This window comes from Notamacropus eugenii, chromosome 5, assembly GCF_028372415.1.
Source record: "Notamacropus eugenii isolate mMacEug1 chromosome 5, mMacEug1.pri_v2, whole genome shotgun sequence".
NCBI classification, from domain to species: Eukaryota; Metazoa; Chordata; class Mammalia; order Diprotodontia; family Macropodidae; genus Notamacropus; species Notamacropus eugenii.
Window position 1 is genome coordinate 152,535,478 of NC_092876.1, and position 17,612 is coordinate 152,553,089.

At 38.8% G+C, this 17,612-nt stretch overlaps 1 long non-coding RNA gene across 2 annotated transcripts in view; it reads left to right on the top strand.

The window, feature by feature from the left end:
• LOC140505349 (uncharacterized) overlaps positions 1–17,612 on the top strand; it is a 68,093-nt gene that overhangs the window by 26,869 nt on the left and 23,612 nt on the right. Inside the window, exons 1-2 of one of the 2 annotated variants that reach the window (XR_011967460.1) lie at positions 4,144–4,343; positions 6,515–6,757. This is a non-coding gene — a long non-coding RNA (uncharacterized lncRNA). Of the gene's footprint in view, positions 1–4,143; positions 4,344–6,514; positions 6,758–17,612 lie in introns of those variants that run through there. The other variant, XR_011967459.1, reaches the window with a different exon arrangement.

Below are 17,612 nucleotides of genomic sequence, written 5' to 3' on the forward strand. Positions count from 1 at the left end.
GTCAGTAACTCAGATGCAGCCAAATGTAGGAACAAGAGTTAGCTGTCTGTGCAGTAATGGGGAATGGAAGAGAACAAGTGAAGGCCTAATTCCCTTTTGAGGATGAGCAGGTGGCATAATGGGCATGACCTTTGTTGAACTTTAATATGCATAATAACCTTTCAGAGATTCACAGAGTAACTACCGTCTCTGAACAGACTCATTAAACTTTTTTTTTAGATAAAAGAAAAGTGCAGTAAGTAGACGTACCAGGCAATCTTCTGTAAGAGCCCATCCTCCGTTGAACATTTGCTTAATATGAGCCTAGGGACAGCTAGGTGGTGCAGTGGATAGAGTGCAGGAGTCAGGAGGACCTGAGTTCAAATCTTCCCTCAGACACTTGACACTCACTAGCTGTATGACCTTGGGCAAGTCACTTAACCCCAGTTGCCTCATCCTGGGTCATCTCCAGTCATCCTGATGAATATCTGATCACTGGATTCAGATGGCTCTGGAGGAGAAGTGGGGCTGGTGACCTGCACAGCCCAGTCCCACTCAATATAAAGTCAAGTGCAAGTCATATCATCATTTCTCTGATGGCATGGTCTTCTTCAGCAACGGACAAACACTGCTTAACATGAGCCTAGAAAAAGAACTTCCACTGTCCAGTCCCTTAAGAACTATTAGCCTTTGGACCTTGCTGCTTATGTTCAGTGCAGGCCTGGCTTTTTTAAAGCTTGGAATAATACCCAACACACACACACACACACACACACACACACCCACACACCCCTTCCCATTTAAATTCTACTCAGCCTTCAAGGGCCAATCAGAATGCCACTCCCTCCATTAGGCTTTCCCTAATGTCCCCACCTGGGAGTTATTTCTTCCTCCAATAAACTCTCTTGTTCACAGTTCTTATTGTGCTAATCTTATTCTGTCTTGTATTATATCTATTTGTTCCTATGACTTATTTCCTCTTATAGAAGATAATTTTCTTAAGCGACTATATCTTCTTTAATTTCAGCTCTATCATGGCTCCACTACTGTCAGAGAGCAAACTGGGGGGATACTGGGGAGCAAAGATTGAAAATAGGTGCAGGTTCTAGGCAGCAAAATGTTGGTTACGGCCACAGGCCATCACAGGCTGTAACAGAGTCTGTATTCTAAACCCCTCTGAAAGTGACTCCTTGGAGTTTTACATGACTTCGTGGCTCCCCACGTCTTCAGTGCCCCTGGCTCAGCTTCAGATTTTTGCAGGGCCAGATTTCTTTCTTCCTTTCTCTGTTTCGGGGCATCTTTTGAATGGATTCCAAGTACACTTTAGCTAATCTTATAAAAATGAATGCCAAATTTTCCCTTGTTGTCTTAGCACCACTCTGCAACTTTAGGACAGAGCTATAGAACTCATCTCCATGCCTCATCAGACTGTGCGTGTGTGTGTATTTGTGTGTGTGTGTGTGTGTGTGTGCGTGTGTGTGTAGCCAAGGCTCTACCCATAGTAGACCATTATTGTAGCTCCCCAATCTAATTATGGTGCCTGCACATGTCAAGTTCCTTATACTTGTTGAATTAATAAACAGGTGAATGAACAGATGGCCTAGATGAGGACCTAGCTCTCTGAACCAGGAAATTAATATCTATGATTTCACTAAAGTAAAAGAAAAGATGTAGCCAGTATAATTTTTCCTTTTTTTAAATATATTTATTTCCAAATATCTCTCCTCTATTCTATGTAGAAAGCCATCCCCTACAAAAAAAGGGAAAAAAGACAAACAATTCAGCAAAGTAACCTATACATCAATTGAGTTTAATAATATCTGTGATATTTGCACCTATAATCTTCCTCCTATGCAAAACGGGAAGGGAAGTATCTTTTTTATTTCTTCTGTGGGATAAAACCCTGCATTTGGGTTTCGTTAGTCTTTCTATTAATACTGTGTAGTCATCGTATATATTCTTTTCCTTACTGTGCACTAAATAGCTCACACGGGTCTTCTCACATGTCTCTGTATTCTTTGCATTCTTTATATCAGGATGTAGTAATATTCCAGTGCAATCATTTGTTTAGTCATTTCTCAATTAATGATGCTTAGACAATGCTTGTTGGTTGATTTTTTTAAAAATAAGAGCTGGCAGTGACTTGCCAGCTATTACTAATTTAAGTGACTTGCCCAGGGTCATGAAGCAAGTGTCTGAGGCAGGATTTGATGTCAGATCCTCCGAAATTTCAGGCAAAGCACTCTATATACCTAGCTGCCTACTATCAAGCACCTAATTACATGCCAGGCACTGTGCTAAGCACTGGGGATACAAAGAAGAAACAAAGACAAAAAGACAATGCCTGCTCTTATGGAGGCCACAGTCTAATGGGGTAAACAGCATACAAACAACTATGTGTAAACAAGATCTACACAGGATAAGTTGAAGGAACTTAATAGAGGGAAGGCATTAATAGTAGGCGGGAATTGGGAGAGGCTTCCTGTAGAAGGTGGGATCTTAGCTGGAATGTGAAGGAAGACAGAGAAGACAGAAGATAGAAATAATAATAATAGCACTTCTATATCTCCTACTATGTGCAGATACTGTGCTAAGTGCATTATAAATTTGATATAAAGGGAAAGAGAATTCTAGTCCTAGGGGATGGTCAGTGAAAATCAAAGAATCAGGAGATGGAGAGCAAAGTCTAAGAAGACTGGAAAGGTAAATTGTAAAAATAACAGTAGCAATAGTCTTATACAGTGTTTCAAGGTTTTCAATGTATATTACAAATATCTCATCTTTTCCTAACATTAATCCTGGAAGTTAGATGCTATTATTGTCCCCATTTTACATTACAAATTGAGGCAGATTATGTGACTCACCAAGGGTCACAGAGCTAAGGCTTAATAAGTGTCAGGATTTGTTTTTCTTTGTTTTAATTTTATTTTAAGCTTAAGAAAGAAAACAAGTATTTCTATAACATAGTATAATAGAATAAAAAAAAGATGATTGCGCACTAATTGTAAATCCACAACTTGCTATTCTTTTTAAATATATCATAAAGTTATCATGTAACTTTCTTTTTCCCTTTGCCCAAGCCCAGCCCTAGAGATGGCTACCATTAGAGACAAATATATATACACATATATACATACATACATATATATTATATATATATAATCCTTCAATATATGCTTCTATTTATCAATTTTTTTCCTAGATGCAGACAGCATCTTCCTTCATATGTTCTTTGTAGTTAATTTGGGTTTTTACAGTAGTCAAAATGGCTTAGTCACTCAAAGTTGTTCTTAAAACAATATTGCTGTGATTTTGTGCAATGTTCTCTCCTTTGACTCATTTTGCTCTTCGTTATTTTGTGCAAGTCTATCCATGTTTCCTATAATCATCATCTGAACTCAGACACAGATTCTCCAAATCAAGGATTCTTTCCACCTACAACCTGCTGGAATATAGAATTCCCTTTAAAAAATAACTTTGACATCTACTAATAGTTCCTCCAGGTCTGAGCTCATTGTGCTAATTTTTTTTTGGTCATCCCAAAGGATGTAGGAATTCCATATGCAATATTATTGGACCCAAGGCTGAACTATCCTACATAGTGGCAGTTCTTGACAAGTAAGAAGTATTTCAGAGAAAAATTCTTCAGGCATTTTTTTTTCCTTTCCACAGGGAAAGGTGGGAATTAAGTAGTTAAACTAGAAAAAGGAGTTACACAGAACCTGACTATGCTAAAATGTTAGAGTAGATAGAAAGTTCACACTTCCTGCCAAAAATGGGTGGGAAGACTTGGAGGAGAGAGGCCACTTCAGTGCTCTAGGGGAGTGCAGTTAAAATCACAAAGACCTTGCAAGAAAGAAAATATAAGTGCTCTTTCCTCAGACTTCTGGGTGCCTGAAGAACATCGGGAGGGAAATAATATCATAATATACTCTTTTGGGGAAAATATACATCTGTGCTTTACTAGGAAATGGAAAATAAAATATCCGAGGCTGAATATTTTCCTCTCCAGAAGGTTATTCTTTCTCCCACTCTCCCACTCCACTCTCCCAACCCCCCACCCCACTCCAACTTCCAAACAAAGCAGTATAAACCTGAGGAATCTTCATTTGGGAGAGGAGGGGGGCACTTTTTATAACACTCTGGGCAAGGGGGAATGCTCTCTACCAATACTTTCCCCACCCTACTGGTGACTCTGCTCAGAGGAAACATTTTTTATCATCCCAAGGGATGCAGGAATTCCATCTACAATGTGTATTGGACCCAAGGATGGACTATCCTGCATACTGGCAGTTCTTGACAAGTTAAAAACCATCTGATTCAACATTCCTGGGGATATTGAAATGAAGAGTCTTCATATTTAGGTATAAACCAGCTCACTGGGTCCTGGGACGATTAAATTAGTGATTCTCTACTTGGATATAGTCTGATCTTCCTTGTGAGAATATTTTCCATGATTTTGTAATCAAATTGATTAGCAAATCTGTAATGTATGAGAATAGCACCCCTTCCCTTACATTTCAGCTCTGGGTTGAGTTTCTTGCCCATAGCACCCTGGGTCCTTGATTAGACTTGAATCTGTTGTGCGGTCTGTGCATTCCATACTGGATAAATAGAGACACATCTAATTCCCAAGGGCACTGAAAATGGCAACAATGATTATGTGGTTTAGATAAATACAGAGACAGTGGTGGCAATGCAATCTATTCCCACAGTGAAAGTAATTTAACATCTCTGCTCAGACATCTCCTGTTACCCATCAATTACTAGATCAGCAAGCAATACCATATTCCAGCTGTGCCACCTGTATAATTGTAGACAGTGCCTCTGCTTGCTTTGCCCAGGATTGTGAGAGACAAAGCTAAAAAGGTACACATTGGCATGACAGCCCTGCAACTTGGTTTTCTGTTGCTACGTGATATGGCACAGACAGGAGGAATGACTTTTGTGCTTTCCTTAAAATGCCCCCAAATGACAAGGAAATCAGACCCTGAGAATTTCCCCATGCCACTGTCTTGTTCTTCAGGAGCAAAAGTATGAGATGACTTATTTAGTGTCCTCTTGAGCAGTCTACTGTGTGGAACCTTATCGAAGACCTTGGCCCTGCCCTCACAAAGCCTCTGTCATTCATGTTGAAGCCGTGACAAGGTTGGGAAAGAGGAAAGAGTAGAGACTGGTAGTTACAGCAGAAGATGCATCTGGGTCAGGCTTCTTGGGAAAAGCTAGCCTGAAGTCACAGGATGGAAAAAGGGAAATGCAGGGGAAGGATACTGAAACATCAAATGCAGAGGAGAGGCAGGAGCAGAAAGTGCCAGAGGATTTGATGGGGCAGGATGCCAAGATTCTATATGCGGTGGATACCCCCTACACATCTGGAACCAATTACTTATTTGTGGACACCATGTTTTAGGAAGCTAGGTGGTACAGTAAATAGAGCAGTGGGCATAGAGTGATGACAATGTGAGTTTAAATCTATCTTTGGACACTTCCTAGCTGTGTGACCCTGGGGAAGTCACTGAACTTTTGTCTGCCTCAGTTTCCTCATGGATAAAACATGGATAATAATAATACCTATTCCACAAGGTTGTTGTAAGGATAAAATGAGATAATATTTATAAAGCTTTCTACAAGCCTCAAGTCCTAAATAAATGATAGCTATTATTATTTTTTCATTATTATTAGGAAAGGTACCAATAAGACATCCAGGTGAGGACCAGAAGAATAGCAAAAGCCTTTGAAACCAAGCCATGTGAAGATCTAGTTTAGCCTAGAGAAGAGAAAATTTGGACAACATAGGATCCCTGTGTATTTGAAGAGTTCTCATTTGGAACAGAAATTAGACTTTTTCTGCTTGGTCCCCAGGGAGTAGTACTTGGAGCATGGGTGGCAATTGAAGGAGCAGATATATTCTCAATTTAAGTAATAACACGTCCTAGCAATTCAAGCTGTGCAAAAGTAAAATGGGTGAACCCTGGAGCCAGCAGAGTCCCTTCACTAGAGTTTCAGCAGAGGAGAAGATGGCTATTTGTTGCAGGATGTCATGGAGAGGATTCTCAGTAAGGTATAAGGTTGTACCAGAGAGCCTTTGAAGTCCCTGGGATTCTGTGATTCTGTGACATGTTGTATGAACTAAGAAAACCAGAATGAGAAAAATCAAGAGTCAAAACCAGGAAAAAGCCCAGAGGGCACAGAGCTAGGTCATGGTGGAGGTGATCCCTCTCTCCTAAACAAGAAGGCCTGCATCTCTGTCTGATGTAGTATGCAGGGAGGGTAGGATGCCTAACCTCATATCTTTGGGGGAACTCTACAGGGAAAATTCTGACAGTTACACAGACATGAGCCAACCTGACAGAAAGCATTTGGGTCAGGTTTAAATGATCACAGAGATGTGAATTCTTCAAGAGCAGGGACTGTGTCTCTGTCTCAATGCCTGTGTAACTCCCTGTACTGTCAAGATATCCTGCACACAGGCTGTACCCAATAAATGTCATCATTTCTCAGAGTTACATTTATTTTCCTGTTTTTCCCCTTTCAGCTAATTCTTCTCACTACCATGAGAAGCAGAGCCAAGGACATGAGAGGAAAAAGCAAAGGTAATCAAAAGGAGTGATCCCTCTCAACATTTTTTGATGACCTCAAGGAACAGATTTTTTTTCTCCTTGTTGAAGATAAGGAGAACTAAAGATCTGTAACAAAGCACAAGAGATAAAATCCTGAAGCCTCTGAATTCTGCATGAAACCACTGAATTTAGTCGTTTAATACCAACACAGAAACCACGTGAGTAAGCAGGACAGTTATTATCTCTATCTTATAGATAGGACAGTTTCACTTACATGACCAATTGAAACAGGGGGATATGGCATAAAGGGGTATTGGATTCAGAGTCAGAGAAGAATGCAGTTCAAATTCCACCATTGCTCTGTATTAATTGTGTTATCTGGGCAGGTCCCTTCACTTCTCTTGGCCTTGTTTTCTTCATCTGCAAAATTAAAAGATCAGATTACATGAGCTTTGATATATGTATAATAAATATAAGTGAACATGTTAAGGAAATATCTCTCATGAAATCCCTCCATGTATGGAGGCAGAGGTGATGGTAGTTATCCCTTTATATACTATTGCCTTTAATAAATATAGGAGATGAGAATCCATCACCATTTTCCTAGTAAAGGATGAAAAGGGGACCTATATCTATATATCTGTGTATATATCTATCTATATCTGTATCTATCTATCTAGATATATATATATATATATATATATATATATATATATATATATATGGTAATGAATCCCCTGTTCTTGGATCTTTGGCTTATCCTCAAAGAGCTTATCTGTTTTTTATCTAGGGGGCATTTCATTAACTTTAGGTTATGAATCATTACTTGTCTAAAATGTCTTTTTCTTATCTACTTGAGAAGGCTTGAAAGTATTACTGCAAATTGTATCTGGTGTTTGTCATTCCCCAGAGGGAGGTCACCATGTCCATGTCTGTCACTTCTAGGTACCTAAAGATGAAGTTCTCTCTGTCTCTGTCTCTGTCTATCTGTCTGCCCCCCCCCCCCTCTCTCTCTCTCTCTCTCTCTCTCTCTCTTTTTCCTTCTGTCTCCATTTCTCTGTGTCTCTCTCTGTCCCTGTCTCTCTCTCTCCCCCAGATTTGCACATTTACCCAAACCTCTATGTTTGCTATTAACATCATCCATGCAATAAGTCAGTTAAAAAACATATATTAAGCACTTACTATGTGCCAGGCACTGTGCTCAGTGCCAGGGAAGGAAAGATTAATAGTTGTTTGCCTTTTTTCTTTTTGTAAGGATGAATAAATTCTAGCAAATATAAGAAACATTATCTAAGAAAGCTTAAGGGGAGGGTGAAATTTCACTGCCTATTTGCAGAAGCAGAACTCAGCTTCTATTTTCAGCTTCCTCCCCTTTGTAGAAAAGATGGAGAGACAAAATTTTGGAGAAATGGGGACATTAATGGGAATTGTTCCCAGGCCTGCTGCAGAGGATGGAGGAGATATCTCACTGACTATTTCTCTCAGTTCAAGGTAGTTTCTTGAGATAGCAACAACTTTGTTTTGTGGCTTATAATAGCCTCCAGCAAGTTAGGGTAAAGGACTAGAACTCCTTCTCAAGTATGGTCTGAGATTCTCTGACCATGACTTCATGAATTATTGACTAGAGTTCTATCTGGATTCATTTTGTCAGAAATCTTCATTAGATAGTCCCAGAAGTTCTCATTTCAAATCATCATTAGCTGATGGATTCTAGAATAGCATCTCTCATTTCCATGGCAACACAGGATTGTATTCCTTCCAGATCCCAAATCCCATCATCAAATGATTTTGCTTCCTCAACCTTGCCTAGCACTTTATCACATTAATCTAGACTTGTATAGAGTATAATTTCTTGGGCATATTTCCTCTCTTCTCTAATACATTACAAATTCTTAGACTTTCGGGGCAGGGTCAATATCTTATTAGTTTTTATTTCTCTATAGACATCGTAGAATCTTAGAGTTAAAGGATATCAGAAATTCTCAAGTCCAATCCCTACCTGAAACATAAACCCCTTGTAAACCACATCTAATAGCAGTGACAGATTAAATATTTAACAACCAGTTCTTCAAGGGGGAAATGTACATGTGGCACACTTTTAAGTTCATCCAAATTATCAAAATTTTCTCCATCACTTAAGTCTAGACAGTTAAAAAAATAAATCAGCCCTAATTTGTAGCATTTTGTAATTTCTGAAGTACAAATATTTACACTGAGATTCTAGAATTTAACAATTGATTATTATAAGCTGATTCAGGCTGGCTCCCACAGCCCCCTTTATGACTATGCAGTTATCCCTTGAAGCATTCCATTGTTGGCAAACATTACACATTTCAATTTGGGGCAGTTCTTTTCTTAGGAAGTTTTTCTTTAAAGTGAGCTAAAACCTTTTTGTGGCGGCAAAGAATTGGAAATTGAGGGAAAGCCCATTAATTAGGGAATGGTTGAACAAGTTGTGATATATGAATGTAATGGACTACTATGGTGCCATAAGAAATGATGAGCAGGTGGATTTCAAAAAACCTAGAAAAACTTACCTGAACTGATGCTGAGTGAAGTAAACAGAATCAGGAGAACATCGCACACACGAATAGCAACATTTTGCAATGATCAACTATGATTAGACTTAGCTCATTTCAGCAATATAGTGACCCAAGACAATTCCAAAAGACTCACAATGGAAAATGCTCCACATCCAGAGAGAGAACTATGGAGTCTGAATGCAGATTGAAGCATACACATTTCACTTTTTTAAAAATTGTTTTCCCCTATTGTTCTATTTGTTCTTTTACAACATGACTAATGTGGAAATATGTTTAACATGATTACATACATATAACCTATATTGGATTGTTTGCCATCTTGGGGAGGGGGAGGAGGGAAGAAGGAAGAAAAAATTGGAACTCAAAATCTTATCAAAAATGAATGTAATTGGAAAAAATAAAATACCATTTACCAAAAACATTTAGCTAAAATTGGCCTCCCTATAGTTTTTGCCCTTTCCTAATTTTTCCCTCTGGAATCCAATAGAACAAGTCTAATCTCTCTTTCATATTCCTCGTCAAATATCTGAAGACACTAATCATGGTCCCCAAGTTCTTCCTTCTGCAGTTTAACAGCCCTATCCCCTCCCTGCAGCTATATCTCAATAATGTAGTTTAGATTCCATCTTCTCATCATCCTAATTACCTTTCTCTGGTTGCATTTCAGTTTATCAGCAACTAGAGTGAGAGTATTGCATGGCTCCCCAGTGCCTGGCACAGCATATTATATGCCCATAACAGGCATTTAATATCTAATACTTAAGCATGTAAAAACACAGAGAACTCTATCTCTAGAGCCCCTTGCTTCTTCTCTAAAGTTTACTATAGCTGTTTGGGGTTATTTGTTGTGAAAATCATGCTCATAGCCTTCACCAATAAAACACTCTCTATTTCCAGACTGTACAGGATTCATTAATAAAATTACAAAAGCATTTAGTTAAAACCTAAGGGTAGATGAAATAACAGGAGGGAATAAAGTCGTAGAATCATTTTCTGCCTGTATACACTAATATATGAAACCTCTTGCAAGTTCCAGGGGCATGATAATATAATCCCTACTATCCTCCACCAGGGACAGCAGGAAAGGGACCTAGTTGCTTCTGAACTCTTAACTCCAGTAGCATATATACATTTAGGTTTGCAGAAGATTCTCAGGAAAGGCTAGAAAACTGCTGAAGCCTCTAGATGGGCTAGAGATCTGTGATCTCTTGCATAAGCTCTGGAGTTATCAGGATTCCAACAAGGACTCTGGGTTTGCTGCTAGCGTGGCAAAACTCACCCACATGAATCTTCTTCTCATTTCCCAAGAGAGACTAATGCTTACCTACCCGTCCCTGATTGTTCTCCCATAGCTCTGAGAGTCCTACCTTTCCAATTTAAAGGTCTTCAAAATACTTCCTACCAATCTGATTACATTCCTGGGGATCAATTATAAAACCTTTTCAGAAAGTAAGTTCAGAGAGTTTCTTCAAATGATCAATGCTCCCCAGCCCCAAGAATTACGGGAAATGAAGTCCTCCTCAACTAGGCCTGCCAAGGTAAATTTTATTGAATTGCTAAATAATTTCCTTAAGGTCACAAAGGTATCAAATGACACAGTCAGGGCATGAATTCAGGTCTTCTGACTTCAAGTTCAGTACTTTTTCTACCATACCATAAGACCTGCTCATAATTACAGTAGAAAGACAATAGTGTAGCAATGCCTTAAAATGATCCTTTAGGGATTTATGAGCATTGTAACCACTGTAACATTTGGCTTTAGAAACATTATGTGGAGTCTGGAGATAAAGCTTTTTTCCTCATGAACATAAAATTTATACATGAACTCATAACCATTATGATGCTTGAGCTGCATAAATAAGTAGATTATGATTTTTAGGTCAATAAGCATTTATTAAATGACTTCAGTGTGCCAGCTAGCTCTGCTAGGAACAAAACATTTTTTACTCAAGTTATATTGTGGCATAACCACTAATGCCTTCTTATAATTTGGCAGTGGAGGAATGGATTTTTTTTTTACAATTAACTTTCATGATTTAGTTTGGCAAAGCAGAACTCACAGCAGCCCTACACTACCTTTGAAGAGAAAAAATAAACAAACAAACAGGAGAAAGTCTTATGTTTTCTGATCAGAGGCCAAAGTCTAGAAGTCAGTAGGATGAGGGACATCATCCATCAACTAGCATTTATTAAATGTCTACTATGTGCCAGGCACTTGGGGGACAGTGCTGTATAGTGGAAGGATCACTGGACTCATAGTCAAAAGACATAGGCTTGAGTCCTTCCTTAAAGGTTATGGTGATCGTATGCATACCATTGGTTATGTGATCATATGCATAACATTTCCTCTATCTAGAACTCAGTTCCCTCAGTGATACAATGGAAGAGTAAAGACTGAAGAGATCTGAGTTTTAATCTCTCCCAAGATGTAGTTGTGTGACTTATAAGCAAGTTCATTGTCACATCCAAGCCTCAGCTCCCTCAGATATAAAATGTTTATAACAATACTGCCTTTTAGGGTTATTGTGAAGATCAAATGAGATAATGCACACTGAGCACTTTGTAAACTTTTTTTAAAAATATTTGTTTATTTACTTGTAGTTTTCAACATTTGCTCATAAGATTTTGAGTTCTAAATTTTCCTCCCTCCCAACTTCCTAAGATGGCATGCAGTCTGATACAGGTTACACATGTACAACCATATTAAACATATTTCCACATTAGTCATGCTGTGAAAGAAGAATCAGAACAAAAGGGAAAAACTATGAGAAAGAAATAACAAAACAAAAAAAGATAAAATAGTATGTTTCAAGCTGTTTTCAGACTTTCTCTGGATGGGGACAGCATTTTCCATCATGAGTCTTTTGGAATTGTCTTAGATCATTGTATTGGTGAGAACAATTAAGCCTAACAAAATCAGTCATCACACGATGCTGTCATTACTGTGTACAATGTTCTCCTGGTTCTGCTCACTTCACTCAGCATCAGTTCATGCAAGTCTTTCCAGATTTTTTTCTGAAGTCCACCTGCTCACCATTTCTTATGGAACAATAATATTCCACTACATTCACGTTGGGGGTGTAAGCTCAGTTCCATGTGGACAGTCTCGGGCGGGTAAAGGTGAGAACTTCTAAACCTTAGAGTTCTCATGAGGCCCCCCAGGAAACAGCAGGGAATTGAGGAGTGAGATCTCGTGTATTTCCACCTCTTCCCGTGAGAACGTGATGGGAGAGAGCATCCCCGCCCTCGAGATTGGCCCAGATCTGGGCACACCTATTGTTATCTAACAGGCACGGTATTCAGGTGCAAACTATGCGGCCGGAGAGCTTAAGTAGGGTCAGGAAAGCCTGAAGGCACTCTTAGCGCTGAGGGGCCCTTACAGGACAGAAGGCCCCTTTTCCTCTCTTCGCTCTTCCCTCTCCCCTCTCTCCCCACTTCCACTTCCACTTCTGCTTTCATTCTCTTACTGTAAGATCTTTGCCTCCTTGGGAGATCTCTCTCTCTCTCCTAAGGAAGAGTTCCCCCTGCACATGTAACCAGGACCCTGAATAAAGCCTAACCCTTGTTCAACTCCGGAAAGTCTCTTCTCTCATACGTTTATCCGGTTTGGCCAGCCGAAGACCTGCGATAGGTAAGGTAAGACTCGGGTAGCCCTCAGGCCTCTAGGCCTGGCACATTCATATACCACAACTTGTTCAGCCATTCCCCAATTGTTGGGCATCCACTCAATTTCCAATTCTTTGCCAACACAAAAAAAACCTGCTATAAATATTTAAATACATGTGGGTCCTTTCCCCTTTTTTATGATCTCTTTGGGATATAGACTTGATATTGCTGGTCAAAGGGTATGCACAGTTTCATAGTCCTTTGGGTATAGTTCTAAATTGTTCTTCAGAATGGTTGGATCAGTTCACAATTCCACCAACAATGCATTAGTGTTCCAGTTTTCCCACATTTTTTCCAGTATTTATTATTTTCCTGTTTTTTTCATGTTGCCCACTCTGATAGGTGTGATGTGGTATCTGAGTTGTTTTGATTTGCATTTCTCTAATTGATAGTAATTTAGAGCATTTTTTTTCATATGACTATAGGTAGCTTTAGTTTCTTTACCTGAAAACAGCCTGTTCATACCCTTTGACTGTTTATCATTTAGGAAATGACTTGTATTCTTATAAATTTGACTCAATTATCTACATATTTTAGAAATGAGGCCTTTATTAGAGACATTGGCGATAAAAATTGTTTTCCAGCTTTCTGCTTCCCCTCTAATCTTGGTTGCATTGGCTTTGTTTGTGCAAAACCTTTTCAATTTAATGTAATCAAAATTATCCATTTTGTATTTCATAAGGTTGTCTATCTCTTTTTTGGTCTTAACTTCTTCCCCTCTCCATAGATCTGACAGGTAAACTATTCCTTTCTCTCCTAATTCTTTGCAAACCTTTAAAAGCCATATTTATTAATTATTATACTATTATTCATGTTCTCCCTTGCTCTCTGGACATCAAAGTTGATATGAGTTTTTGCATGAAACTTTTACTTTTGGTTGTCTGTCCTGCCCCTACTTAAGAAGGATAAGGAGGGGAAACAAAGGGCACAAGGTTCAGGGCAAGCTCCTAGTCCTAATGAGGATAATAGGGGGTTCCTCCTGCTGGAACACAGGATGTACACTCACAGTCCTGGCTTTCTGTATACCCTAAGATGGATCTTGGGAAGGCATATATGGCTACTGACCCTTTTTTCCAAGGTTTATAAACTTGAGGAGTCCTACACCAGGTTGGTAGTCCTCTCACAGATAGTACCAGACATTTGACCATTTAAGAATCTTACCTAGGTTCTTAAATTGAAATCAGGGTGATCCCTTATTTCCTCAAGTCTTAGTCCAATGGTTAGGCATGGCCAAGGTCTGATGCCAAATCAGACAAGGGTGAAGGAAGTCCCAGAACAGGCAAAAATAATAATAACAAAAATGTACATCTATGTAGCATGTATTTTGTGCCAGGCACTATGCTAAGCATTTTACAACTATCATCTGATTTGATCTTCACTATTGGGGGTGGGGAACAGGGCGGGAGGGAGGTGCTATTATCATCTCCACTTTATAGATGACAAAACCAACCAAGGAAAACAGAAGATAAAAGTGACTTTGTTCAAAGTCACACAGCTAGCGCCTGAGGTCAAATTTGAACTCAGGTTTTATTGTCTCCAGGCTCAAACTTTATACTCTACTTAACCTAACTGCTTCTAGGTAAGCCAAAAGTCGCTTTGTGGTTGTTGTTCAAGTCATTTCAGTCATCTCCAACTCTTTGTGGCCTCATTTGGGTTTTTTGTTTTTTTGGCAAAGATACTAGAGAAGTTTGCATTTCCTTATTTTATAGATGAGGGAACTGAGGCAAATGGGATTAAGCGACTTCTCAGGGTCCTACAGCTAGTAAGTGTCTGAGGCCAGATTTTAACATAGGAAGATGATTCTTACTGACTCCAGGCTCATGTTCCATTCATTGGGCTACCTGGCTACAGTTTCATATAATAAAGCACATTAAAGATCAATAGAATACTTTGCTCACAAGGAACCTATGGGGAAAATTAAAGTAAGCATCTTTATTCCCATTTTGTAGGGAGAAAAATTGATGCTCAGAGAGTTAAAAATAATTTGGTCATAGTTGCACAGCTACTAAACTTTAGAGCTTATATTGAGGTCTCATTCCAAGCCCTCAGGCCTTTCCACGTTCCAAATTAAATGGTTGCCTCTTGGTCTAAAGCTTCTTTTTGACTTGGTAAAGATGCTTTTAGACTTTATGAGGTCCATTCTATAACCTGGAAGAGTGTTTGAAAGTCCCCTGTGTACCATAGGAGAGCATGAGACTGTTAAGTGATCTATTTCCATATGAAGTAGACAGCGAACTCTCTTAGACAATGGATTTATATCCCTGCCTTTCTCCACCTACTCACTTTCTTGGTGTGAAAGTGGAGGACTAAGAGTTTAAAATAAAATAAAATAATTTAATTAATTTATTAAATTAATTAAATTAAATTAAAACTGCCACACCAGCAAAATAATCAAATTGAATAGTCAACTCCCTTCAAGATGCCTCTGCCCTGAGACTTTCTCCTCTGATGAGCTCATCTCTAGTCTGGGCTTTCACTTCTTGAGGTGCCCCAACTCTGCTTGTTTCACTCTCAGCTCAAGTTACTCATCTAACCCATTTATCTCCTCACCAGCAGTCTCCCACCCTCACTCTTATCAGTTCCCGTTTATATGCTGTCTTCCCTTATTAGAGTGTAAGATTCTTGAGGGCAGGGCCTGTGCTTGGTAACATAGTACCTGGCACATGGTAAGCTCTCAATATTCCATTCATCTAGCATCATCCATCCAACATCCATCCATCCATGTATTTACCTATCCATATCTAATCTACAGATTCAGAGATACATAGAGATCTATAGATATAGAGCATTTATATGAGAGAAATTGATTGTAACACTGTATCATTTGACTATTAATAATAATCTGTAATTATCTCTTCTCAGTCAAAAAGCTACCTTAAAGAGAAACCCTTCCCCAGCTACAGAATATTAATAAGCATTTCAGCTGACGTCTGCTCAGGCTTCTTGACTGGGCTCCACCCAATTGAGATTCTGACTTTTGTCTTTGGTATAAACAGTATCCAATTTAAATTGGGCCCTTCCCCAGGGTAAAAAGTTTCTGTCCTTTACTTCACTTCATTGGAGTTTAGGGTGACTAGCTCATGAAGAAGAAACCAAACCAGAGAGAGCCTGATCGGGATACCCAGATGGCTGAAGGGAGCTCAGCTCATATCTCAAGGCCAGACCACATTCTCAGTTGACTTCCCCCACTTCTGTAATGAAGTGATAGGGAGGAACTGAGAGTCCTTAGTCCACCTTCTCATTAAATGTCCTCTAATCCAGACTGAGTTTCACACACCAGGAATACACTAGATTTAAGGTGTTTCAGAGTCTTTCTTGGGAATCTTTGATTACAAAGACAAATAATTGACCATTAATTTATTGATTATTGTCTGGTCTATTTAATAAATTCATTTTTATTACTCAGAACTTTGTCTTTTGAAATTTTACTTGTAACATATCTATATATACATATAATAGAAGGAAATAGATATGGAAGAAGATATGGATATATACAGTATGTCTATATTAATGAAACTACAGCTCGTGAGCCCCCACTGGTGGATATACCTTTAACAGTCAGTTAATACAATTAATTCAGAGCAAGGGGATTTACTGAAGTGGCATAACATGAAAAGTAGCAACAAAATATTCCCGCTTGTAAACTTTGGGCATTTCTCCCACACATAGACAAAGTATCAGTGGGAAGAATGGATACATTCAGATAGAGGACATTAATGGAAAGCCTCACTTATAAGGAACAAATGTGGCTAAGACAAAACACACTGCTGGCACTGCAGGACCCTACTATCTTTTCTTCTCCCATGTATGATGTCCTTATGCTGCTATCTAGGTGTGCACAGCATCATTATTTGGTGTGCTGTTTTTCTGGGCTACTAGATTTGATAATTACTGGAAATGATGATTTTACAGGTTGCAAGTGCTAAGCTTTGGTCTCTACTATCTCAAGCATTTGATTCAGCTGAGATCTCAGTCTTGGTACTTGTGGACCAAACCTGAACCCCTACCCTATGATCAGCAGTGATTAACTCCCCCTTTCCTAGTTCTATTCCCTCAGAGTCTCAACTCTGGGGTCAAATGTCTCTTGACTAACGGATTTTGGTACCAACTATTAGGCTCTCTCTCCTTTTACCTCCATATCTATCTGTCTATCTATCTGTCTATATGTATCTATCTATCTCTTCCTATTTAGATAGACAGAAATAGATATGTTGATATAGATATGCCTGTATTAATTTTTCTCATTGATACTGTGTGTGTGTGAAAATATGCCCAAAGCTTACAAAAGGGAATGTTTTGTTGCTACTGTTATACTATTTCAGTAAATACTGTTATACTATTTCAGCAAATCCCTTTGCTCTGAATTAATTCTATCAACTGACTGAGTACTAAGAGGTAAATCCACCAGTGGGGATTTATGAACTATCGTTTCAGAAATTTTAATCCACAGATTATCCTGAACCTGGGATAACTGACCCACTGAAAACCCAACTGTGAATGGAAGTTGCAAGGAGAGGAAGACCAAAGTGGTATTATATATATAAATGAGTATTATGAATTGTTACACTCCATGAAGTAGGAGTTTGATTGCCAGTTACAATCTGTATACTTCTATAAAATAAGATGTCGTCCATTTCAAATCCTGGGAGTTTGAAATAACTAGAACTTTTACTGCATCATAAAATCATATTCTACACTGTGAACTGTAAGTTTCTTAAGGAAATAATCATATCCTTAAAAAATAAATAAAATGTATTTTTAAATGAAGATTCACCTTCACCCCCTCATACTTTCCCCCTACCCAAAGGGGGAAAACAAAAGCCCCATTACAAACATGTATAATCAAGCAAAACAAATTCCCAGA